The 22,357-nt window shown below is 48.9% G+C and overlaps 1 long non-coding RNA gene across 1 annotated transcript in view; it reads left to right on the top strand.

The window, feature by feature from the left end:
* The first annotated feature begins 18,484 nt into the window (after positions 1 to 18,484).
* The window catches only part of LOC144734665 (uncharacterized), a 51,792-nt gene continuing 47,919 nt past the window's right edge, over positions 18,485 to 22,357 (top strand). Inside the window, exon 1 of the long non-coding RNA XR_013588532.1 lies at positions 18,485 to 19,000. This is a non-coding gene — a long non-coding RNA (uncharacterized LOC144734665). The remainder of the gene's footprint in view (positions 19,001 to 22,357) is intronic.

The raw sequence follows: 22,357 nt of genomic DNA, 5'->3' as shown, positions 1-22,357 counted from the left end.
CGATATGAGGTAGCCACGGCGGTGCGATGACCCTTCCAGTGGTTTGCAAGCACGCGAGCTGATGTCATCGCGGCAATCTCTGTGGCTGATGTCTTTGGCAACTCCCGTGCCATTGGTTTCTCCCTTCTGGGGAAGTGTCCTGCCCAAGCCGACTTTTACTCTTTTAAAGAGTCAACACGATGTCCCCAATACTCTGTTCCATGGCCCCTTACTCAGCTCTGTACGAGGAATATGACTCAAGCGTTGTGCCTTAAGGAGCCAGTGTTATAATTTAGTCGGCGTTTAAACAAATAAATGGTAGTCATGGTCTTAACCTCCGTCGTTCATGAATACTTGGGGAATTGAATTCTTATCAAGCCCCGTTGCATAAAAAGTGGCGTCTCCAACTCTTATCCACTCATCTGCGGCCTCTCTATGTCCTGTGAAAAAGGGACATTGCCCGGAACATCACAGTCGGTTTAACTTTAGTCTACGGTCGGATTTGTAGCTACAATACTACTACTAATAATTCTTCTTCTTAAAAAGTTGTAGTCATCAAACCGACGAATACTTTTGCCACTAATTTCATGACAACAAATGTTTGCTGTTGCAGACCGTCTCAAAGACAGATGAGGAATTTAGGCTCTTAGAATGTAGTCAGTGTACTGGAATACACAACAATGCCGAGTCGTAGGCCCAGCTAATATTGGAACGTTGGACCGATGTTGGGCCAATGGTTTCAACCGCATGCGATCGTTGGCAGAACAATGGCACGTCAGCCACATTGTCAGAGATTAAACTAAACAATGCTTCAAACTTGATTTGAAGCTTTCGTGACTGCAGGAATCACTCTTTGGTTCTTTCGTTTTGTCTCTCTCTCAGATTTAGTTCTACCTGATGACGGCTGCTTGTGTTGCAATTCTACTCTATTCTCTATTTCTAGATTTGAAGCTTTCGTGACTGCAAGGATTCATATTCTTAGCCGTTTTTCGGTAAAGTCACGTAGGTAAAAAAATTAAAATTAATAAAAGTAAAATTAATTTTAATAAAAAAATTTTTACCTACGTGACTTTACCGAAAAAACCTAAGAATATCGTACTCTATTATTGAATTTATTTTCTTTCTACGTGACTTTACCGAAAGAACCAAAGAGTAAACAATGCTTAGTTTAAGTCTTCACTTAAGACTTTGTTTATTTTACCAGGTAATGCCCACTGAGCTGTGTGGCTCTTTTTCAGAAGTGACCTGGCCACAAATGATAGCTCAGCAAAGTGGCTTATCATCGTGTGGACATTTAGAGCAATCAAATACTCCAAACGCGTGATGTCGATTCCAAATGTGCAGGGAAACACCGGAGGACCCGGAGAAAAATCCACATCGCAAACTCCAAATGTACAGTTGTTTAGGTCTGGATTGAACGCACGACCTCCTGTATACCGGGCGAGGGAATTAACATCTCGCCACCGTGGCAAGGCGGCAGCCTGATCATGTAATCTCCCACATGTCATGAATGGCGATGGCCATTCCGCCTTCAAAAACCCGTGACAACGTGAATAGCAGATGGCCTCGTTCCAGCGGCACATTAACGGTAAATGTGATCCAAATGAAGTAATTTTGAGAGTCATGTAACTTCAGGTTGGCACTGGGTCGGTGAGTAAATTGTGTCCGTGATGTGCGCTAGACGGAGATACGGTTAGAATAAACACGAAACTTCCCGTTATAAAGTACACGAGTAAACACGGCGATGTAATTTCGCAGATTAATGTGGGAATTCAGAGAAAGTTCTTTTGGCTCGCGCTCTTGCCAATAAGTTCGCTTGTAAACTGTTTTTTAAACAGCAAAAAAATAAATAGGCAAAGAAAAATAAAATGCTGCGCGAAGGCGTGCCGTCGGGCGAAGCGTCGAATGTGAAAGCATTCGCTATGCGACAATTCACTGACTTTTGATTTAAAGCTTTCGTGACTGCAGGGATTCATATTCTTGGTTCTTTCGGTAAAGTCAAGTAGAAGGGAAACAATACAATAATACAAATATAAAAACAATGAAATTCTCACGACGTTTCGATTGCAACACAAGCAATCATCATCAGGTGTCCCCTGATCATCATTGTTTTTATATTTGTATTATTTTATTGTTTCCCTTCTACGTGACTTCACCGAAAGACCATTGGTACCTGATTTGCCAATAAAAAATATGATAATTGGTTTCTTACCCTTTTATCTGGCAACAAAACTGACACCTTTTTTATGAGGAGTCATGTTTTTATAGACCACAATACCTGCAGTCATAATGCAAACAAAAAACATAACTCTGATAAAGTATGCAGGTATTGTGGTTTATGCAAACATGACCTCGTAAAAAAGGTGTCCGTTTTGTTGCCAGATAAAAGGGTAAAAAAACAATTATTCACCGAAAGAACCAATAATGTAATTAATCGACTCTCAAGCCCGCAATGCGCGAGTCAAAACCCCTTGCCAATGAATGTGTTGTATATGTAATGTAGTAACTCGGCGGGAGACGACTTCACGGGTAACACACTCTTTATTTTATCAAACTTGGTTACAGGTGACTAACACCTACTTTGTATCTCGGGTGACAAACACCCACTTAGCTCCTTGGCGACTAACGCCCACTGAGCTACTCGGATGACCAACATCCACTTAGTACTCGGGTGACAAACACCCACTTAGCTACTTGGCGACTAACGCCCACTGAGCTACTCGGATGACCAACATCCACTTAGCTACTCGGCGACTAACGCCACTGGGCTACTCGGATGACCAACATCCACTTAGTACTCGGGTGACAACCACCCACTTAGCTACTTGGCGACTAACGCCCACTGAGCTACTCGGATGACCAACATCCACTTAGCTACTCGGCGACTAACGCCACTGAGCTACTCGGATGACCAACATCTACTTAGCTACTCGGCGACTAACGCCACTGAGCTACTCGGATGACCAACATCCACTTAGCTACTCGGCGACTAACGCCACTGAGCTACTCGGATGACTAACATCCACTTAGCTACTCGGCGACTAACGCCGCTGAGCTACTCGGATGACTAACATCCACTTAGCGACTAAGTCTTCAGCTCCGTCTTCGGGTCTTCAACTGGGTAACTCCCCCCGAGTGCTCTCGCGCGTCCCCCTTTATACCCCACCTGCGGACGTCGCTGCGAGCACCCACTTATTCGACCAATCGCCGGGCGCTGGCTACGATCCTCTTTTCCCACATCTCATCCTGCCTCACCACTCACTCCGCGCCGCCCCGTCATCTGTCACTCCCGGCGCGCGCGTCCACACCACGCCCACAACGCGTGCCCAACCCCGCACCCCGCGCCGCCCCGTGATCCATCACTGTCACAGTCGGCGCACGTCAATACCACCACTACATCACCCCCTACCACATAGCTCGCAGCCGCCCCGGCTGCTATAAAAATATACAAACCCCCCCTGTGTGCCCCGTAACACAAAACAACAACAAGAACAACAACTAAGCTAACAACACAACACGACGCGAACACTAACATCCGCAACCCTCAACCAATGCCACCGCGACAATAGAACAATATATACAAACCGGCGAGTGACAATAGCAATGTGTATGCAAAAAAAATAAATGGAAATTTTTTTTTTTTTTCTTTCGACTCGTGCAGTGTCCCCTTTTCTTCCGAGCGTCCCTACAACGGGACATTACCCCGGCAGAGGGGAACACCGGGCGAGCTCGGTGTAGAGCAAAAAAACCGTCTTCATGAAAATTGTTGAGACCTAGCCCGAGTCCGCCTTGCCGGTCCGTCGTACGGCACCAGACGCGGTTGAACGTCCGGTGGTGCCGGCGGTTCAGGAAGACATCGGCCAGGCATCGAGGACTCGTGCGTGCCCCGGGGTTCAGGCTCTCGACGGTCAGCAGCCGTCAAGCCCGAGGCACCTGGGGGTGGGTCAGGTGGAGACACGTGAGGAGCAGCCTGCGACACCTCCCTCCCCGAGTCGACGGTCACATCACACGCCCGGTCGTCACGGCACAGAACGGGGTCACACGGTGCCGCATAGGGCTTCAGTCGGGAGGGGTGCACATACCAACGGCGTTTCCCCCATTTAATCTGTATACTCTGGGGTCGTGCAACCCGCACAATTTCCACCGGTCCCCTCCAAGGTCTCAACAACTTGGGGGACGTAGCCAATGGTGCATGTGGACAATGCAGCCAGGCCTTATCGCCTGGTTTCCAATCATGCGTATGCACCCTCCGCTCATGCAATTTCTCGTTTGCAATTTGCCGCGACCGCGAATTCAACCTTGCCGCCTCCCGCGCTTCAGTCAATTTGGCGATATTAAATTTGATGTGGTCTGCCAATTTAGATTTTGCACGTGGCTGGGAAATCCCCAGTTGGACGTCCATGGCCGGATCGGCCTCCCGCCCATACATAAGAAAAAATGGGGAAAACCCCGTCGCCGCATGAGGGGCCATTCGATAGGCCGCGAGTACCCCCGGCACCTGTAAGTCCCAATCAACCTGATCGTCGCAGACCTGTTGGCACAACATAGACGTAATCGTCCTGTTCAGACGCTCAACCATCCCGTCAGTCTGCGGGTGGTAGGGGGAAGTACGCACTTTCTTTGTACCCAACAGGTCGCACACCTCGCGCAACAAAACGCTCGAAAAATTCTTCCCTTGATCCGTCAGCAAGCGTTCGGGGGCGCCCTTGTCCAACACATAACCCTGGACAAAGGCGTCCGCCACCGCCGCAGCCGACTGGTTGGCGAGCGGCCATGCCATAGGCCATCGGGTGAAGTATTCCACGCCAACCAGCAGGAACCTATTTCCCCTTGGTGTAACCGGAAAGGGCCCCAAGATGTCCAACGCTACCAATTCGTTTATACGCGAAACCTGAATGGATTGCAGCGGTGGATTAGCTGCCAATGGTGGCGGTTTCCTTTTTGCGCACCCTACGCATCCCTTAAGAATATTCGCCACGTCGTTACCCATCCCCGGCCAATAATAGTCTCGCTGGATTAGGGCGAGCGTTTTGTGAAAACCCAGATGCATGAGCCGTTCATGAGCTGCCAGAACAACCCTACCCCGCATAGCAACAGGCACAACGAGCACGTGACGCCGGGACATGTTGTCCCACCTCATCAAAAGGCCCTGTCTGCACACCCAGGAACCGACCCGCGCCTCCCCTTCTTCGGGAGCGCCAACTTTCCGACGCAGCGTAAGTAGGGAGCTGTCGGACATCTGGAGGCGGCCCCACTCAATGAGGGGCAACGACAACAGCGAATCCCTCCCCGTGGGGGCGTCATCTCCCAGGGTGTCAGTGGCGGCGAGCGCAACTCCCGGGGTGCCGGCGACCGGGGGTTTGCACCGCGCTGATCCCAACAAACATGTGCAGTCCGTGCACGGCGGCAACCGCGACAAGGCGTCCGCGTTTGAGTGCCGCAACCCCTTGCGGTAAATCGTCGTGAATTGGTAGTCTTGAAGGACCTCCAACCATCGGGACAATTGGCCCGATGGCTGTGCCACGCGCATAGCGTATTGTAGAGCCGCATGGTCCGTCCGGACCGTAAAATGACGGCCGTAAAGATACGGCCTGAATTGCTGTGTAAAAAACACAATGGCTAACAATTCACGACGAGTTACGCAATAGCGTTGTTCTGCGGGGGAAAGAACCCTACTACCGTAGGCGACCACCCGTTCAACCCCCCCGACCACCTGTGAGAGCACCCCCCCGATACCCGTATTGCTGGCGTCCGTGTCAAGCAAAAACGGTTGTGTGAAATCGGGGTAACACAAGGGGGGAGCCTGCACCAAAGCGTCACGGAGGGAGCAGAACGCAGCCTCCTCTTCCGCCCCCCAGTGAAACCTCACACCCTTAGCCGTCAAAGCGTGCAGGGGCTTGGCTATGGTGGCAAATTGCTTGACAAAACGACGGTAATAGGAGGCAAAACCAATGAAACTACGAACCTCCGTGACCGAGGTTGGCGTTGGCCATGAGCTGACGCAATGCGTCTTAGCAGGGTCCGTCGAGATCCCTGAACGACTCACGATATGGCCCAAATACCTGACCGATTCCCGAAGCAGAAAACATTTAGCCGGTTTAAATTTAAGCTTAGCGGAACGCATCCTGAGGAACACCGCTCTCAGTCGCTGGAGGTGCTCCTCGAAAGTCCGACTAAAGACGATAATATCGTCAAGATAAATCAAACAGGTATCCCATTGGAGGCCCGACAAAACCAATTCCATGAGTCTCTGGAACGTGGCGGGAGCGGAATGTAAGCCCATGGGCAAACGGTTGAATTCAAATAGGCCCCCAGGTGTCCGGAAAGCAGTTTTAGGTTTTGACTCGTTATCGAGTGGCAATTGCCAAAATCCAGAAAGCAGATCGAGTGTGGAAAAAAACTGCGCTCCCGCCAAGGCATCCAGCGACTCATCCATCCTGGGGAGCGGATACGCATCCGCCATCGAGATTTTGTTTAAGCGGCGGAAATCGACACAAAACCGCAAGGACCCGTCCTGTTTCTTTACTAGGACAATAGGAGCACCCCACGGACTAGAAGAGGGCGAAATGATATCGGCCGCCAACATATCATTAACCGCCGATTGCACATGTTCCTTCTCGGCCGGGCTGAGCCGGAAGGGATTCTGACGAATAGGGGCCGCGTCCCCTGTAGCTATGTGGTGGCGCAACAGGTCAGTGCAGCCGATATCGTACTTATGTTTGCTGAACACGTCAGCAAACTCGATGAGCAAACCCCTCAATGCTCCCAATTGCACCCCGGACAAGTTAGCAGAACCCGCACACAGCGAGTCCAACCACTCAGTCCCCTCATCACTTTGAGGATGCGACTCGACAGTGAAATCTGCTTGAGCCACGAGCCGTTCCTCAACGGGTAGCGGCGCGGCGTGAGCCAGCACCGTTCCCTGCGCAATTACGGCCGGCCGCGACCCCGTATTCAGGACCATTACGAACGGCTCACTGTCCCCTCTCACCATGGTTTGAGCAACCGCTAAATCGAGGCCCTTACTGGCTCTGTTTGACGGCCCCAACAGCACCCCCTGTGCCTCCGCACCCACCTCGAGTGGCTTCCTGAACCGAAGGGGTACTAACATTTGCGATCCCGGGGGCACCCGTACAGTGTGAGTCGCCAGCGCCTGCACCGTCGCACAAACCGTGCGCACTTTGGTAGGGCTCGACAAGAAGGCAACCCGCCGACCTGACGGAAGCTCTATGCAGGCCTGATCTATAAGAATTTTGATGGGCATTTTTGACAAAAAGTCCGTACCTAGCAAACAGGGAACGGCCAGCGATGATGATACAAAAATAGGGCCCGCTAATTTAATGTCACCAATGCAAATAGTCGCCCGAATCTGGCCGATGATCCCCAGGGATCCCCCATTCGCCGCATAAAATGGCACGTCTACTGGCAGAAGGGGTCTACTTTGGACGGGAAGAATGTTATAAATAAGGTCCGAGATGATGGTGGCCGACGCACCCGTGTCAACAAGCACCCGGACCTCAACCCCGTCAATGAACCCCGTTACCACGGACGACCCGGCTGACGCAGCCACGATCCTGTGGGCCAATTCGGACCACTCGACTGCTTGCGGGCCGCGTACGGACCCCCCTCGCTGAATTGAACCCCCGGCACCCAGCCGCGAACCCCCCACCGCGAAGCGGCGACCCGAATGTGCCGTGTTTTTGGACCGAACGTGTGAGGTGCCGCGACTTGCCGGGTTTTGTTGGGATGACTTGTGGCCCTGGTCGTCGTCCCGACGTGGTCCTGCGGCGCGCTGACGCGGGGCCCGGCACCCGGCTGCGACGTGACCCCGAAGGCCGCAGTTGTAGCAGACGACGGACGTCGTAGGTTTCGGTTGCTCCAGCTTGCGGGGCGAACGTGTGGGCGAACGACCTCCCGTTCTCCACTCCCCCGGACGCGATGCAGCGAAGGCCTGCTCCTGCACCGCAGCTGGCTGAGGTTCGGCGATCGTGGCGGCCAGTGCCGCGTTCCCCGGCCATTTGCAGACGACCCCCGGCTTGCGTTTGAGGACCTCGTACGCGTGAATGCTCGTGGCGATCGCCAGGGAGCAGATCTCCATCTCGTCTGCCACGTTGATGGGGACCCCCAACTCGTGGGCCAACACCAGCAGCTGCTCCGTCACCATGGCGTCCTTCCCCTCCTTATCCATGCGGGGAAAAGCTGCGTCCGCCAAGGCGAGTAGTGCCGTGCGGTAGGCTAGCGTCGTTTCCCCAGCCACCTTCCGCCGATCGTAGAACTGGTGGCGACACGTGGAGGGCGGCCCGAACACCTTCGCCATCAGGTGTAGTGCGGCCTGGAGCGTAGAGCGGGACGACCTTGCAGCAGATGTGAAGGCTGCAAGCGCGTCGTCGTCAAGCATCGCTGGCAACGCACGCAGGGCAGTGGTGTCGGACCACCCCGACATCTCCTGATGAGCGAGGAACCTTCGTTGGAAGGCTCCCCAGTCGCCCCCATCCGCCTTGAACGCCGACAGCGCGGGCAATCTTTGCTGGAGGACCCGATCGTCGTCGACGTCGGAGAGATTTTCCCGCGCTCCGCTGGAGTTGTGTAAAATGTCGGCTCGGTTGTCAGGCGCAAAATGGAGGGCTCCAGCGCGCGCTGATGACGTGGGCTGCGCTGCGCGGAGGTGTCCGGCCACGTGGCGTCCGTGTTTCCCGCCAATCAATGGCGGCCCCTCAAAAACGGCGGGAACTTCCAGACTTTTGGCGCGAAGCGCCTTTTGGCGGGATCCCGCCAGCCTCGCTCCTTCCTCCAACCCCGCAGCCGTTTTCCCGCCCGCTGGAACGGAGATCTCGGCCAAGATTGCAGCGGCGGCGAGCAGCAACTCCGCCAACCGGGAGTGTGCGTCTTGGAGGCTGGTGTCGGAGGCAAGCAGAGCGTCGGCCATCACCGCGAGGTGCTGCATCGGCGGCCACTCCTCGTCCTCTCCTCCCGAGGTTGGTGTCCCCGGTACGCCGTCGTCATCCCGACCTCGCTCGTGGGTACGGGTAGTCTTCCTTGTGTCCATACTTCTTGAAGACAGGTTTACTACTGACGCCAGTTGTAATGTAGTAACTCGGCGGGAGACGACTTCACGGGTAACACACTCTTTATTTTATCAAACTTGGTTACAGGTGACTAACACCTACTTTGTATCTCGGGTGACAAACACCCACTTAGCTCCTTGGCGACTAACGCCCACTGAGCTACTCGGATGACCAACATCCACTTAGTACTCGGGTGACAAACACCCACTTAGCTACTTGGCGACTAACGCCCACTGAGCTACTCGGATGACCAACATCCACTTAGCTACTCGGCGACTAACGCCACTGGGCTACTCGGATGACCAACATCCACTTAGTACTCGGGTGACAACCACCCACTTAGCTACTTGGCGACTAACGCCCACTGAGCTACTCGGATGACCAACATCCACTTAGCTACTCGGCGACTAACGCCACTGAGCTACTCGGATGACCAACATCTACTTAGCTACTCGGCGACTAACGCCACTGAGCTACTCGGATGACCAACATCCACTTAGCTACTCGGCGACTAACGCCACTGAGCTACTCGGATGACTAACATCCACTTAGCTACTCGGCGACTAACGCCGCTGAGCTACTCGGATGACTAACATCCACTTAGCGACTAAGTCTTCAGCTCCGTCTTCGGGTCTTCAACTGGGTAACTCCCCCCGAGTGCTCTCGCGCGTCCCCCTTTATACCCCACCTGCGGACGTCGCTGCGAGCACCCACTTATTCGACCAATCGCCGGGCGCTGGCTACGATCCTCTTTTCCCACATCTCATCCTGCCTCACCACTCACTCCGCGCCGCCCCGTCATCTGTCACTCCCGGCGCGCGCGTCCACACCACGCCCACAACGCGTGCCCAACCCCGCACCCCGCGCCGCCCCGTGATCCATCACTGTCACAGTCGGCGCACGTCAATACCACCACTACATATACATCACGTTTAAATGGGTCCACTTGATCCCTTACGCCACTAGTAACTGCTACGTTCCCCCACAGTGTTCAACAAAAAACAATTGTTGAGTCGAATTGCGACAATCCCTTGATGCATGTAGCCACGGTGGCTAGGAGATGTTAACAACCTCACCTGGTATGCAGGAGGTAGCCGGTTCGATCCCGACCCTGACGACTGCCGCTGTATATTTGGAGTTTGCATGTTCTCTCCGTGGTCGTGTGGGTTTTATTTACAGGGTTTCTATCCACATTTAAGAAAGCCACTTCGTTGAGCTGTCATTTGTGGCCAAGTCGCTTCTGAAAAAAAGAGCTCATAAAAAAACACAATAAAGAAAAGTTGAATCACTCCATTCATAATAAAGAAAAATGTATCATGTGAATGCATTGTATGTTGATTAACTGTGACTAACCGAATCGGTACTGCATGTTCCCAGATTAACATAATCCATTGTAATTTATACGATGACATTAACCCTCCCCCCACCCCCTCTGATATTGGAACTTGATAGGCTCACTAGGATAAATCCACAACATTTACAATTTGAGTTCTATTCTGGCAAATCGCCCGATGATGTTGGATGTAATTACCAGCGAAACGTCGTACTACTCAAATTGTAAATGTTGTGGATTTGCTCCCCAACACACCGGTGGGCTGAAGTAGTAACTAATTGGCATTTTGTTTACGTGACAAATCCGCCTTACTAATTGGCTGTGTCGGGTGGTGGAGGGTTACGACACGACATGAAGGAGTAACTAAGGACAATTCGTTACTCCTTCAGCCCACCGGTGTGTTGGAGAGTAAATCCACGACGTTTACAATTTGAGTCCCGTGACGTTTCGCTGGTAATTACATCCAGCGTCATCAGGCGATTTTCCAGAATAGGGTTACGACACATTTATACTTACGCGATCTAACCTAAAACTCTTTATTATGAAAAATAATTGATTCTCGTTTCGAGCCTGAGCGATGGCTTGGTTGAGATTGTTCATTCCCAGAGACGCCTGCCCGGTAAACATGCCCAACATGGGCCAAAGTGGGGCCCATGCTGGTACGTTGCATGAAACGTTGGGTCAACGTTCGCCCAACGTTCCATGTTTCCTGGGCAGTGACGGAATGCTGATCGGTATTGGTCGCAACAATAATAATAATGATGAGTTCAGTAGCAGTTTCTGGTGCGACGGTGGCGAGTTGTTAACTACCTCGCCTGGTATACAGGAGGTTGTGGGTTAGATCCGAACGATGATGCCTGTATATTTGGGGTTTACAAGTTCTCCCCATGGTCGCGTGGATTTTTCTCCAGCTCCTCTAGTTTTGTCCCCTCCACATTTAGAATCAATATGCGTTTAGAGTATTTGGCAGCTATTAATGTCCACGTGATGATCATCCATTTCTAGATTTGAAGTTTTCGTGACTGCGGGGATCCATACTCTTTGGTTCGTTCGGTAAAGTCACGGAGGTATAAAATAAAATAAATTAAATCACGACGTTTCGGGCGCAACACAAGCGTCCGTCATCATTTTTACCGTGCTTGTGTCTTAACTTGTCGCCTCCACTCCCCCTTCCCGACACCCCCACCCTCCCTGTCTCTCCTCCCTGGCTCCTCACTCCCTCTCTTGCCTATATGGCCTCTTGTTGCAGCTGACCTTTTGCCCACTTCAGCAAATTGTTTCTTGCTGTGGTTGTCCCACCTGATGAAGGGCGCGTGTGTTGCGCCCGAAACGTCGTGATTTAATTCATTTTATTTTTACGTGACTTTACCGAAAGAACCAAAGAGTATAATCCATTTCGTTGGCTATCATTTGTGAAAGCCAGGTCGCTTCTGAAAAAACCGGGCTTTACGTGGTAAAATAAAAACAACGTAAAAATATTTTTTTTATTCAACAGTAGTTACATCATCAACACATTTTTATTGCCGATGGGTTTCAAAAAACAAAACGCGTGCACTTTATTCAGCTTACGAACTCAAGAGCGCGATGGTTGCACAGGAGCCCCAATGCCCCCCCCCCATGAGTCCCCGGCCGCTTTCCTGAGCTCAGGGCCACGGTGGCCAGACGGCGCCACAACGCGTCGGTGGAAGCCCCCCGATTAACAAAAAAAAATACAAATTGCAAAATAGGAAAACACAAAGAGCACAGCTCCAAGGCATTTCCCATTGGATTCTTGCATGAGAAGCATCGCACAATGAACCGTCCGCTTCACAGTAATTATGCAGAAAGGGGGTTTACATTTAAAAAATATATAAATGATGTCCCAGATAGTAAACACTGAATTACCAAATATGGAAAGTGTGTAGGCGGTGCAACTGCACCGGTGCTTATTGGGCCGGAGAGGCCCAGACGTCGGGCTATGGAAGAGGAAAGGGAATTTTGATGGGGGAATGGGGTGGGTGGGTGAGTGGGCGAGTCCCATTTAATTTCTCGTTCTAGGGCCCATGCCAAACCATGCTATGCGAGTGGCAAAAGGTCATTGTTTAGACATCACTAACAACGTGCGTGTGGGTGTCTGGCTCAGAGAAAAGTGTGGGCAAAAAGATGATTTCTGGTCTCTGGGAATTGAGGGCTTCAAGGGCTCTAAAAGCGTCCACAGCAATAGGGTAAAGATCCGCATCGATGACAGTTGATGACTGCGTTGGCAGTGGTGGTGCACAAGTAACAATACTAATGATGGTGAAACAACCTAAAGCACATCGTCAATAACATGACCCTAAAAGGCAAAGAGAATATACACACAATGAAGTATTTGACCCAACAAGTCACTTAGTATATATATTTATATTTCATTTCAGGGTCGTGTTATTGACGAATGTGGAAAGTTAAGAGAGGCTAAGCTTGTGGATTTCCCCCTAGTTTTATGGACACACTGTATGTCACAATGGGAAGTTGGCTCACTGCACGCGTGAACTGTACTCACCACGACTTCCCGTTTTGGGGGATATGTTTCGCTTCTTTATAAAGTTAAACTAATGTACCCGTACGTCGATGAAAATGTTTGAAACCTTGAGTGAAATAACACTGGGCACAAATCCAGCAATTCTGCCCTCAAAATTCGTGCGTATTTTTAAAATAGTATTTTATTACAAATATCAAATATATAATTACTTCCTGTTTATACGTATCTATTGACACGCCGTCATACTCAGAAAAATGCCAATGTATACATTTTATTCATGCCGGGAACGAGTATTAATAGTGTTCCGTACCGCACACAAATACAAACATATTCAACCCTTTCACAATCCGCCGCTAGATAAAGGCCTCTGCATGCCATGTATGGGTGATGTGGGTTGCTTTCAGCATACGTCATCGTCGCTGCTCAGTACATGTTGATGATAAGGAGGCGCAGCTCTGCAACAGACATCCCTTGAATGCCGCCAATGTCAGCCGTGCCAAGAAATCGAGCCCATGTGCTTTGCCGCGTCCGTAGCTCGGTACGCTAACCACTATGCCACCGCTCCACCCACCGCGAAATTAGCTCGCCGCACAAACATCTTCAACCCTTGCTCAATCCGCTGCTAGATGAAGACCTCTGCATGCTCGGTACGCTAACCACTATGCCACCGCTCCACTCACCGCGAAATTAGCTCGTCGCATGGTCGTTGGTTTGAATTCATGTTTAAATGCCCCGCCAACTCAAAGCGCCTCGCGTTTCAACTCAAGCATTCCGATGGCCTCCTGCAGTCCAGACAAAGGGGGCTCGAGTGGCAGCTGTCTCTGTGTGGCACAATGTGTACGTAGCCTATGCTAGATTTGAAGCTTTCGTGACTGCAAGGATTCATACTCTTTGTTTTTTTCGGTAAAGTCACGTAGGTAAAAAATACAATAAATTAAAACAACTAAATTAAATCCACCTGAAGACGGAAGCTTGTGTTGCCTCCGAAACGTCGTGATTTAATTTATTTTCATTTATTTTCTTTTTTACCTACGTGACTTTACCGAAAAAAAACAAAGAGTATGTGCTTAGCCTCCTGCGAATGGAAGTTTGTAGGGAACAGAATCCACCCCCCCCAGACTCCCTTCACTGGCTGAGTTACCAGCTTTTCTTTTTTTTTGTGGTCACGACGTTTAACCGCGTTTACATCGGAGGAGTTGACACCGGTCCCACTCCTCCGAGGATATAGTTTACAGGGTGGCCCCAAAAGTCAGGACACATATGGTGATTTAATTTATGTTGACACTGGCATTAAAAACATTTTAATTGTGTATTCTTAAAGTTCATATTTTATTTATTATCATCTGTAAATATACATTTTTCTTAGTTCTTTTGCGGATGACATTTAAAAATGGCAAATATTTTTTTTACCGACAGACGAACGAGTTCTATTCGTTTTTCCGTACGCTAAATAAGGCGGCTGTAATATTAAAATTAATAAATAAATTTATGCATTCATTTGAAAAGGGAATTCATGCATCGGAAGTGAACGTTAAATGAAGTCAGTTTGAACATTCGTTGAAACAAAATTAAATTACCCTGCGTGATTTCTTAAGATGAATATAATTAACCCCACGTGTCCTGACTTTTGGGCCCACCCTGTGTTTTGAGATTGGCACCGTCAGTGGTTGGTAAGCAGCCAGGGGGAGGAGGAATGTCACATTGTGAAACCACGACTAATGTGCCAGTTTGTAAATGTTTTTATAATAATTCATGACGAACCAAACTAAGTTCTATCTAATCGGACCTTTTTTTTGGCCAGTGTCAAAGTATGATAAATAAAAATTGGTTGTACCCTTTTTGGCAATAAAATCGCTGTTAAGATATTGAAACGTCAGATATATACCCTTTTGCAAGGGATGAAGTGTGCATTAATCACACATACTCGTGGTGAAGATGTAAATGAACATGGTCTGATTATAATGTATGCATTGTCTTTGAAATTGATTTGCCGAAACCAGAAACCGTCTCTGTATCTCCTGGTCTCACCGGTGTTGGATCAGAGAACGCCAAAAGGCGAACAGTAAAACATCAATGAAGTTATTTGAGAGGCAACGTATCCCATGCCATCGAGCTCAGTGGTTCTCAACCTTCGATGGCTAGATTTTGACTTAAAACTTTCGTGACTGCAGGAATTCGTATTCTTTGGTTCTTTCGGTAAAGTCACGTAGATAGAAAAAGAATGAGAAAAATAAAGTGAATAAAAATAAAAATAATAAAAATAATACTGTTGCCTGGTTCTTAATCGAAGTGAGTGTACTGGCAGTCTATAATTTAGACTGTAGCCTGGTTATAAAGTTTGGTGAGTCTACTGTCAGTCTGTAATGTAGACTGTAGCAATGGTTACTAAGCTGGGTGATCGTATTGGCAGTCTATAATGTTGTCTGGAGCCTGGTTATTAAGCTGGGTGAGCGTATTGGCAGTCTATAATGCAGACTGTAGCCTTGTTCTTGTTTTTTTTCAGGCTACAGTCTACTTTATAGACTGCCAATACACTCACCGAGATTAAGAACCAGACCACAGTCTACATTATAGACTGCCAGTACGCTCACCCAGCTCAATAACCAGGCTACAGTCTAAATTATACACTGCCAGTACACTCACTCCGATTAAGAACCGGGCTACAGTATTATTATTTGTTTCTTTCGGTTAAGTCACGTCTAAAGATAAAATAATAAATTTAATTAAATAATAGAATACGACGTTTCGATTGCAACACAAGCAATCATCATCAGGTATAATGAAATAGCGACATAAAATCTAACCAGAAAACTATAGACAGACATATTAGCAGACATATATTACTGCTAATATGTATGTCTATAGTTTTCTGGTTAGATTTTATGTCGCTATTTCATTATACCTGATGATGATTGCTTGTGTTGCAATCGAAACGTCGTATTCTATTATTTTATTTAATTTATTATTTTATCTTTCGACGTGACTTAACCGAAAGAAACAAATAATAATTCCTGCAGTCACGAAAGTTCTAAAATGAAGATAACAGTATTATTTTTCATTATTTTTATTTTTATGCACTTTATTTTAATTTTTCTATCTACGTAACTTTACCAAAAGAACCAACGCATATTTGTTGGCTAGTTTAACACGTAGAAGGCCGTCGCGACGAATATTATCCATATTAGAGGTTCTTTGGGTTAGATCGCGTCATTTTAAATGTGTCGTTAAACCCGCCACCACCACCACCACCCGACACAGCCACTCACTAAGGTTTGTCACGCAAACAAAACGTGCCAATTCGTTACTAGTTCAGCACACCGGTGGCGTGCTACTATCAATGCGTTTAGAAAGGTCTTTCATATCCTTCCATGTTACCATGCGGATTGAACTTTTTTTTACACATAGCGATTTTATATTGTCAGATTCGTACGCGATAATCACCTATGGCTCCCACGTACGATATCATTTCACACGTTTATAAATAACCTCACGTACCCCCCTGGGACATTGCCAGGGGCGTACTGGTTGAGAGCCGCTGCTCGACTCTGAAGAGCTATTTTACGATGACCAATGTGAACGATGCTGGGGATATAAGCGAGTGTTTTTAACGGGAACTATTTTAAATTGTTGCTGTAAAAAAAGAAGATCAACATCTCGAATAACCCCGAGTAAAGCTCATGATTACAAAATCGTTCTTTTTTTTACGTCTCAGTAATCAGAGAGAATAATTGCCAATTGCCAGCATCCGCGTGGCTAATGCTGCTTTAGCGTCACGTGCTTTTGTTTAAATGGCGCACTCAATGCAAAAGGCGAAGATCCCCCGTATAGCCTTAACAGACTTCTGGGGCAAGTGCTGTTAGCGAGCAGCACCTATCAAGGCCGGCACGGCGCACGAGGAAGGGGTGGGCGGCCAAAGCTATGCCCAGCCGCCTTTGTCTCCCGAGTGGCGATGTTTACACATCGCCCAGTGTACTCGTTTGAGGCTAAGCCGACCCAAGGGAGGCGTACGACCGGTTCAGATATTCGTCACTGATATTGACCGTGAGAGGGAATCGAACTCGGTCGGTTGGGTTCAAAGCTACACAACCGCTCCCCGCTATGGCTCCCCCAAGACAAAGCTCCCCCGTATAACCTGAACAGACTGTTGGGGCAAGTGCTGATAGCGAGTAGCACCTATGAAGGCCGGCACGGCACACGATATGGTGTGTGGCCAGCACAACGCCACACACACACGCAGATGAACATCGTCAGCCTTTGTTGATCAAGACAATTTCCCCCGGGGTAATTGAATGCTGCAATTCATCATGCACACGGCGGGAAAGCCAAATGGAATGAACCACAATAACACAACGGAATCGGATGGGAGACAATATTGTACTTTGAGCTCAAGAGCTAGATGTTTACTACCTCGCTTGGTATACAGCAGCTCGTGGTGTCGATCACCGACCCTGGCGATGCCTGCATATTTAGAGTTTGTGTGTCTTTCTCCCCGTGGTCGGGTGGATTTTTCTCCTGCGGTTTTCCCTCCACATTTAAAATCGACACGCGTTTGGAGTGTATGGCTCCTCTAAATGTGCACACGGTGAGCTATCGTGTGTGGCCAGCTGGCTTCGGGGAAAAAAATAGCTACAGAGCTCAGTGGCCCTTGCCTGATAAAATAAAAAGAGTTTTTTTTCGAATTTTTTTTTGCGTGCAAACAAAGCATTGTTGAAGTGGATGAGAATCATGAGAATATATTTATTTTTTATTTTGCAGGATTCCGATTAGCAATGAAGCTCCTTTTCACAGACGTCCAGTATTACCAGTCTCTGCGTCGTGCTGACCACCCACCCCCTCGTGTGACCCTCACATGTGCCACTCGCTAACAGCACTTGCCCCAACGGTCTGTTAAAGGCTATACGGGGGATCTTTGTCTTTGCGTCGTCCCGACCACCCACCCACCCCCTCGTGTTGCGTGCCCATGCCTTCACATGTGCCACTCGCTAACAGCACTTGCCCCAACGGTCTGTTAAAGGCTATACGGGGGATCTTTGTCTTTGCGTCGTCCTGACCACCCACCCACCCCCTCGTGTTGCGTGCCCATGCCTTCACATGTGCCACTCGCTAACAGCACTTGCCCCAACGGTCTGTTAAAGGCTATACGGGGGATATTTGCCTTTGTGTCATCCTGACCACCCACCCACCCCCTCGTGTTGCGTGCCCATGCCTTCACATGTGCCACTCGCTAACAGCACTTGCCCCAACGGTCTGTGAAAGGCTATACGGGGGATCTTGGTCTTTGTGTCGTCCTGACCACCCACCCACCTTCTCGTGTTGCGTGCCCATGCCTTCACATGTGCCACTCGCTAACAGCACTTGCCCCAACGGTCTGTGAAAGGCTATACGGGGGATCTTTGCCTTTGTGTCATCCTGACCACCCACCCACCCCCTCGTGTTGCGTGCCCATGCCTTCACATGTGCCTCTCGCTAACAGCACTTGCCCCAACGGCTTGTGAACGGCTATACGGGGGATCTTTGTCTTTGCGTTGTGCTGACCACCCACCCCCTCGTGTTGCGTGCCCATGTCTTCTCATGCGCCACTCGCTAACAGCACTTGCCCCAACGGTCTGTGAAAGGCTATACGGGGGGTGGGGGGATCTTTGTCTTTGGCGCGTGCTCGCTGTGCGCGTGTGTGGTCTCCGCGTGGAGGAGCGTGCGGAGCAATTTGCGTCGCCTTTCTGCGCGTGGGAGAACGCGCAGAGACTGCACCATAGCACGAGGATTAGGGTGCCCCACACACTTAGACTCAGAGGGGCCCACACATGACGGCTGCCTGTGTCCCCAAGGTGTGTGCTGGGCCTCGCCTAGGTCGACTTAGCCTCAAATGAGTCCTTAGTGCGGTGTGTAAACGTCGACACTGGGGAGACAAAGGCGGTCGGGCGTGGTGCTGGCCACCCACCTCCTCGTGTGCCGTGCCGGCCTTCGTAGGTGCTCGCTAACAGCACTTGCCCCACCAGTCTGTTCAGGCTATACGGGGGATCTTTGTCTTTACACTTGCTTATTAGCTCAGTCAGTCAAGTCACATCGCCTGGATCTGCACCGTGACCTCCTGCTAGAGGTTCGGCTAAGACGAGGAGCTGATTGGTAAGTACTCGTGGCTGATTGGTAAGTACTCGTGTCTGATTGCCTAGTTGGTTAGGCCTAGGGGAAGTACTAGTGGTTGATTGGTTAGTTAAAGTTATGGGTAGAGCTACTACTCGTGGCTGATTGGCTCGCTGGTTAGGGGTAGAGTTAGTAGTCATCGCTGATTGGCTAGCTGGTTAGGGTTAGGGGTAGAGCTAGTAGTCACGTCTGATTGGCTAGCTGGTTAGGGGTAGGGGTAGAGCTCGTAGTCATCGCTGATTGGCTAGCTGGTTCGGGGTAGGGCGAGTACTTGGATGGCACCCACAAACCTCACGTCTCTCTTCTACATTACAACTTGAGGTCTATTGTTTCCTTCCATTTGTGGCCACATTTCATTTCCGGCGTTTACAAAGATGCAATAACCGAGGAAAAAATAACCCACCACACATTAATTCTTATCTTGTAGACACTTAGCGTACGATTTGTGTCTGGAGCTGTCCAACATCAGCTCGAAGCTTAATGAGCGAGAGGAAAAAAAAATGATTTTAATGACTTTTAGGAATGCCGGTGATGTCACTGCAGATACGGGAACACTATCACTCCGTGGCATCGCCGGAGCATTAATTGTCATAGTTTCACAAGTGAACACATTGCCATAGTTTCACAAGTGAACACATTGCCATAGTTTCACAAGTGAACACATTGCCATAGTTTCACAAGTGAACACATTGCCATAGTTTCACAAGTGAACACATTGCCATAGTTTCACAAGTGAACACATTGCCATAGTTTCACAAGTGAACACATTGCCATAGTTTCACAAGTGAACACATTGCCATAGTTTCACAAGTGAACACATTGCCATAGTTTCACAAGTGAACACATTGCCATAGTTTCACAAGTGAACACATTGCCATAGTTTCACAAGTGAACACATTGCCATAGTTTCACAAGTGAACACATTGCCATAGTTTCACAAGTGAACACATTGCCATAGTTTCACAAGTGAACACATTGCCATAGTTTCACAAGTGAACACATTGCCATAGTTTCACAAGTGAACACATTGCCATAGTTTCACAAGTGAACACATTGCCATAGTTTCACAAGTGAACACATTGCCATAGTTTCACAAGTGAACACATTGCCATAGTTTCACAAGTGAACACATTGCCATAGTTTCACAAGTGAACACATTGCCATAGTTTCACAAGTGAACACATTGCCATAGTTTCACAAGTGAACACATTGCCATAGTTTCACAAGTGAACACATTGCCATAGTTTCACAAGTGAACACATTGCCATAGTTTCACAAGTGAACACATTGCCATAGTTTCACAAGTGAACACATTGCCATAGTTTCACAAGTGAACACATTGCCATAGTTTCACAAGTGAACACATTGCCATAGTTTCACAAGTGAACACATTGCCATAGTTTCACAAGTGAATACATTGCCATAGTTTGACAAGTGAATACATTGCCTGGTGAAGATCTCTGGCGACATTTGCCCTAACGTTGCCCCCCCCCCCCTGCCCCCCCCCCCCACCCCTGTGTCATCATTTCCATCGGCAGTGATTTATCCACTGCTGGATGAAGGCCTCCCCAACGGCCGCCGCCATCCCCCATGGGCTTGCCGTCCAGAGGGGGGGAGGTCACCGGGTTCAATTAAGATCTCCGGGCGCGGCATTCCAAATCAGTGGGCAGGCTCATTAAATCCTGTTACTCTCCACTCAGAAGTATGAGTAACAGCACAGTTATGAACGTATGTTGAAGCTTCTGCGGCCGTCTGGAACGCTCTTCCTATATTGGGAAGTCACTGGAGCTATGCATTTACAAAAAAAAAAAAGATCTGGATTGAAAACTCACTTCTTTATTAGAACTGCTCGTTTGCGTTTCGTCTGTTTGGCTTCGTACGGTGCGAATGAAGTTCAAACATACACGCGCACACACACACGCGGTCTGTAGGCAATTCCCAGGCCGTGTTCCGCGAGCTGATCGCAGCGTAGCCTCGGCTCGATTTCATGTTTACTTTAGGGACGTGGAGACGAACGTGAAAATCGTGTTTCAAATTGCAACGTTGGCTATTATTACATTAAATTCCCATGCCCTGTGACGCGATTGCCTACATTGCAGCCACCGCTTTGTTAAGAGTCGCTTAAAAGTTGATTTTAGTTGTTGTTGTTTTAAATTACCTACGGCCGTGTACTAGTCACGTGGCGTAAGGGCCCTCTGTTGTTGCCGGCAATGAGATCCTCCCGGTGGCAATGCTCCCGAGGAGAGTGAATGTGAGAGGCAACGGGCAAACGAATGGAACGGTGGCCTCCGTTGTCAGTGCACCGACTGGCATCACGCAATCCCTTGCTCTGCAAAGTTCGATGCCCGCGTGACGGTAAACACCAAGCGATGATGACACTGGTCAACATACTTTTTCTGGCATAAGGTATTCCAACGGTTCTAATGTAATTTTGGGATGCCGATTCCAAATCTGGCATCAGTTTTTATCTATCACATCAGGTTTTTGAGATCTCAAATATTGCATTTTCAATAAAAACTGCAGAAGAAAAATATTAAATAAATGTGGATATCTACATAAAATGATATTATAAACACACTATCCTAAAAATACAGCACCATATTTTAACACTAAAGCAGTCACTGACTCGCAACAACTTGCAATCATAAGTGACAGAGTTAATTTCGGGTAAAATCAATGAAAATGGGGTATGCCGATAGCATAAAAATGATGTGATAGAGCAAATCTGAGATCAGATTTGGAATCAGCACAAAATTAGTCTAAAACAGCTGCAAAAGTCCAGGCCAGAAAAAAATGTGTTTTTTTTGTTGACCAGTGTTATCCGAAACCATTCCTGGGTCCTCCCCTACGTCGGCTCGGACTCAAATGAGTACCTGGTGTGGTGGTGGTGGTGGTAAACATCGCCACTGGGGGAGAGACAAAGGCGGCCGGGCGTGGTTGCTGGCCACCCACCCAATCGTGTGCCACAGTGCGGGCCTGCATAGGTGCTACTCGCTAACAGCACTTGTCCCAACACGTCTGTTTAGGCTATACGGGAAGGACCTTTATCTCTGTCTGTGAATTAGTGATGACCAAGCATACACGGCGAATTGGGGAGGTCGCCCCGGGCCCCGCGCTTTGGTGGGGGGGGACGCTTCGAAGTCACGGTGTCAGATGTAATACTTACGGTTTTATACTCTTTGGCTCTTTCGGTAAAGTCACGTAGGTATAAAATGAAATAAATCACGACGTTTCGATTGCAACACAAGCAATCATCATCAGATGGGAAAACCACAGCAAGAACATTTTTTATTTTATACCTACGTGACTTTACCGAAAGAACCAAAGAGTATGGATTCC

This window comes from Lampetra planeri, chromosome 52 (genome assembly GCF_965212315.1).
Source record: "Lampetra planeri chromosome 52, kcLamPlan1.2.h2, whole genome shotgun sequence".
NCBI lineage: Eukaryota > Metazoa > Chordata > Hyperoartia > Petromyzontiformes > Petromyzontidae > Lampetra > Lampetra planeri.
The sequence above is the reverse complement of the archived record's forward strand: the minus strand, read 5'-3'. Positions and strand labels throughout refer to the sequence as shown.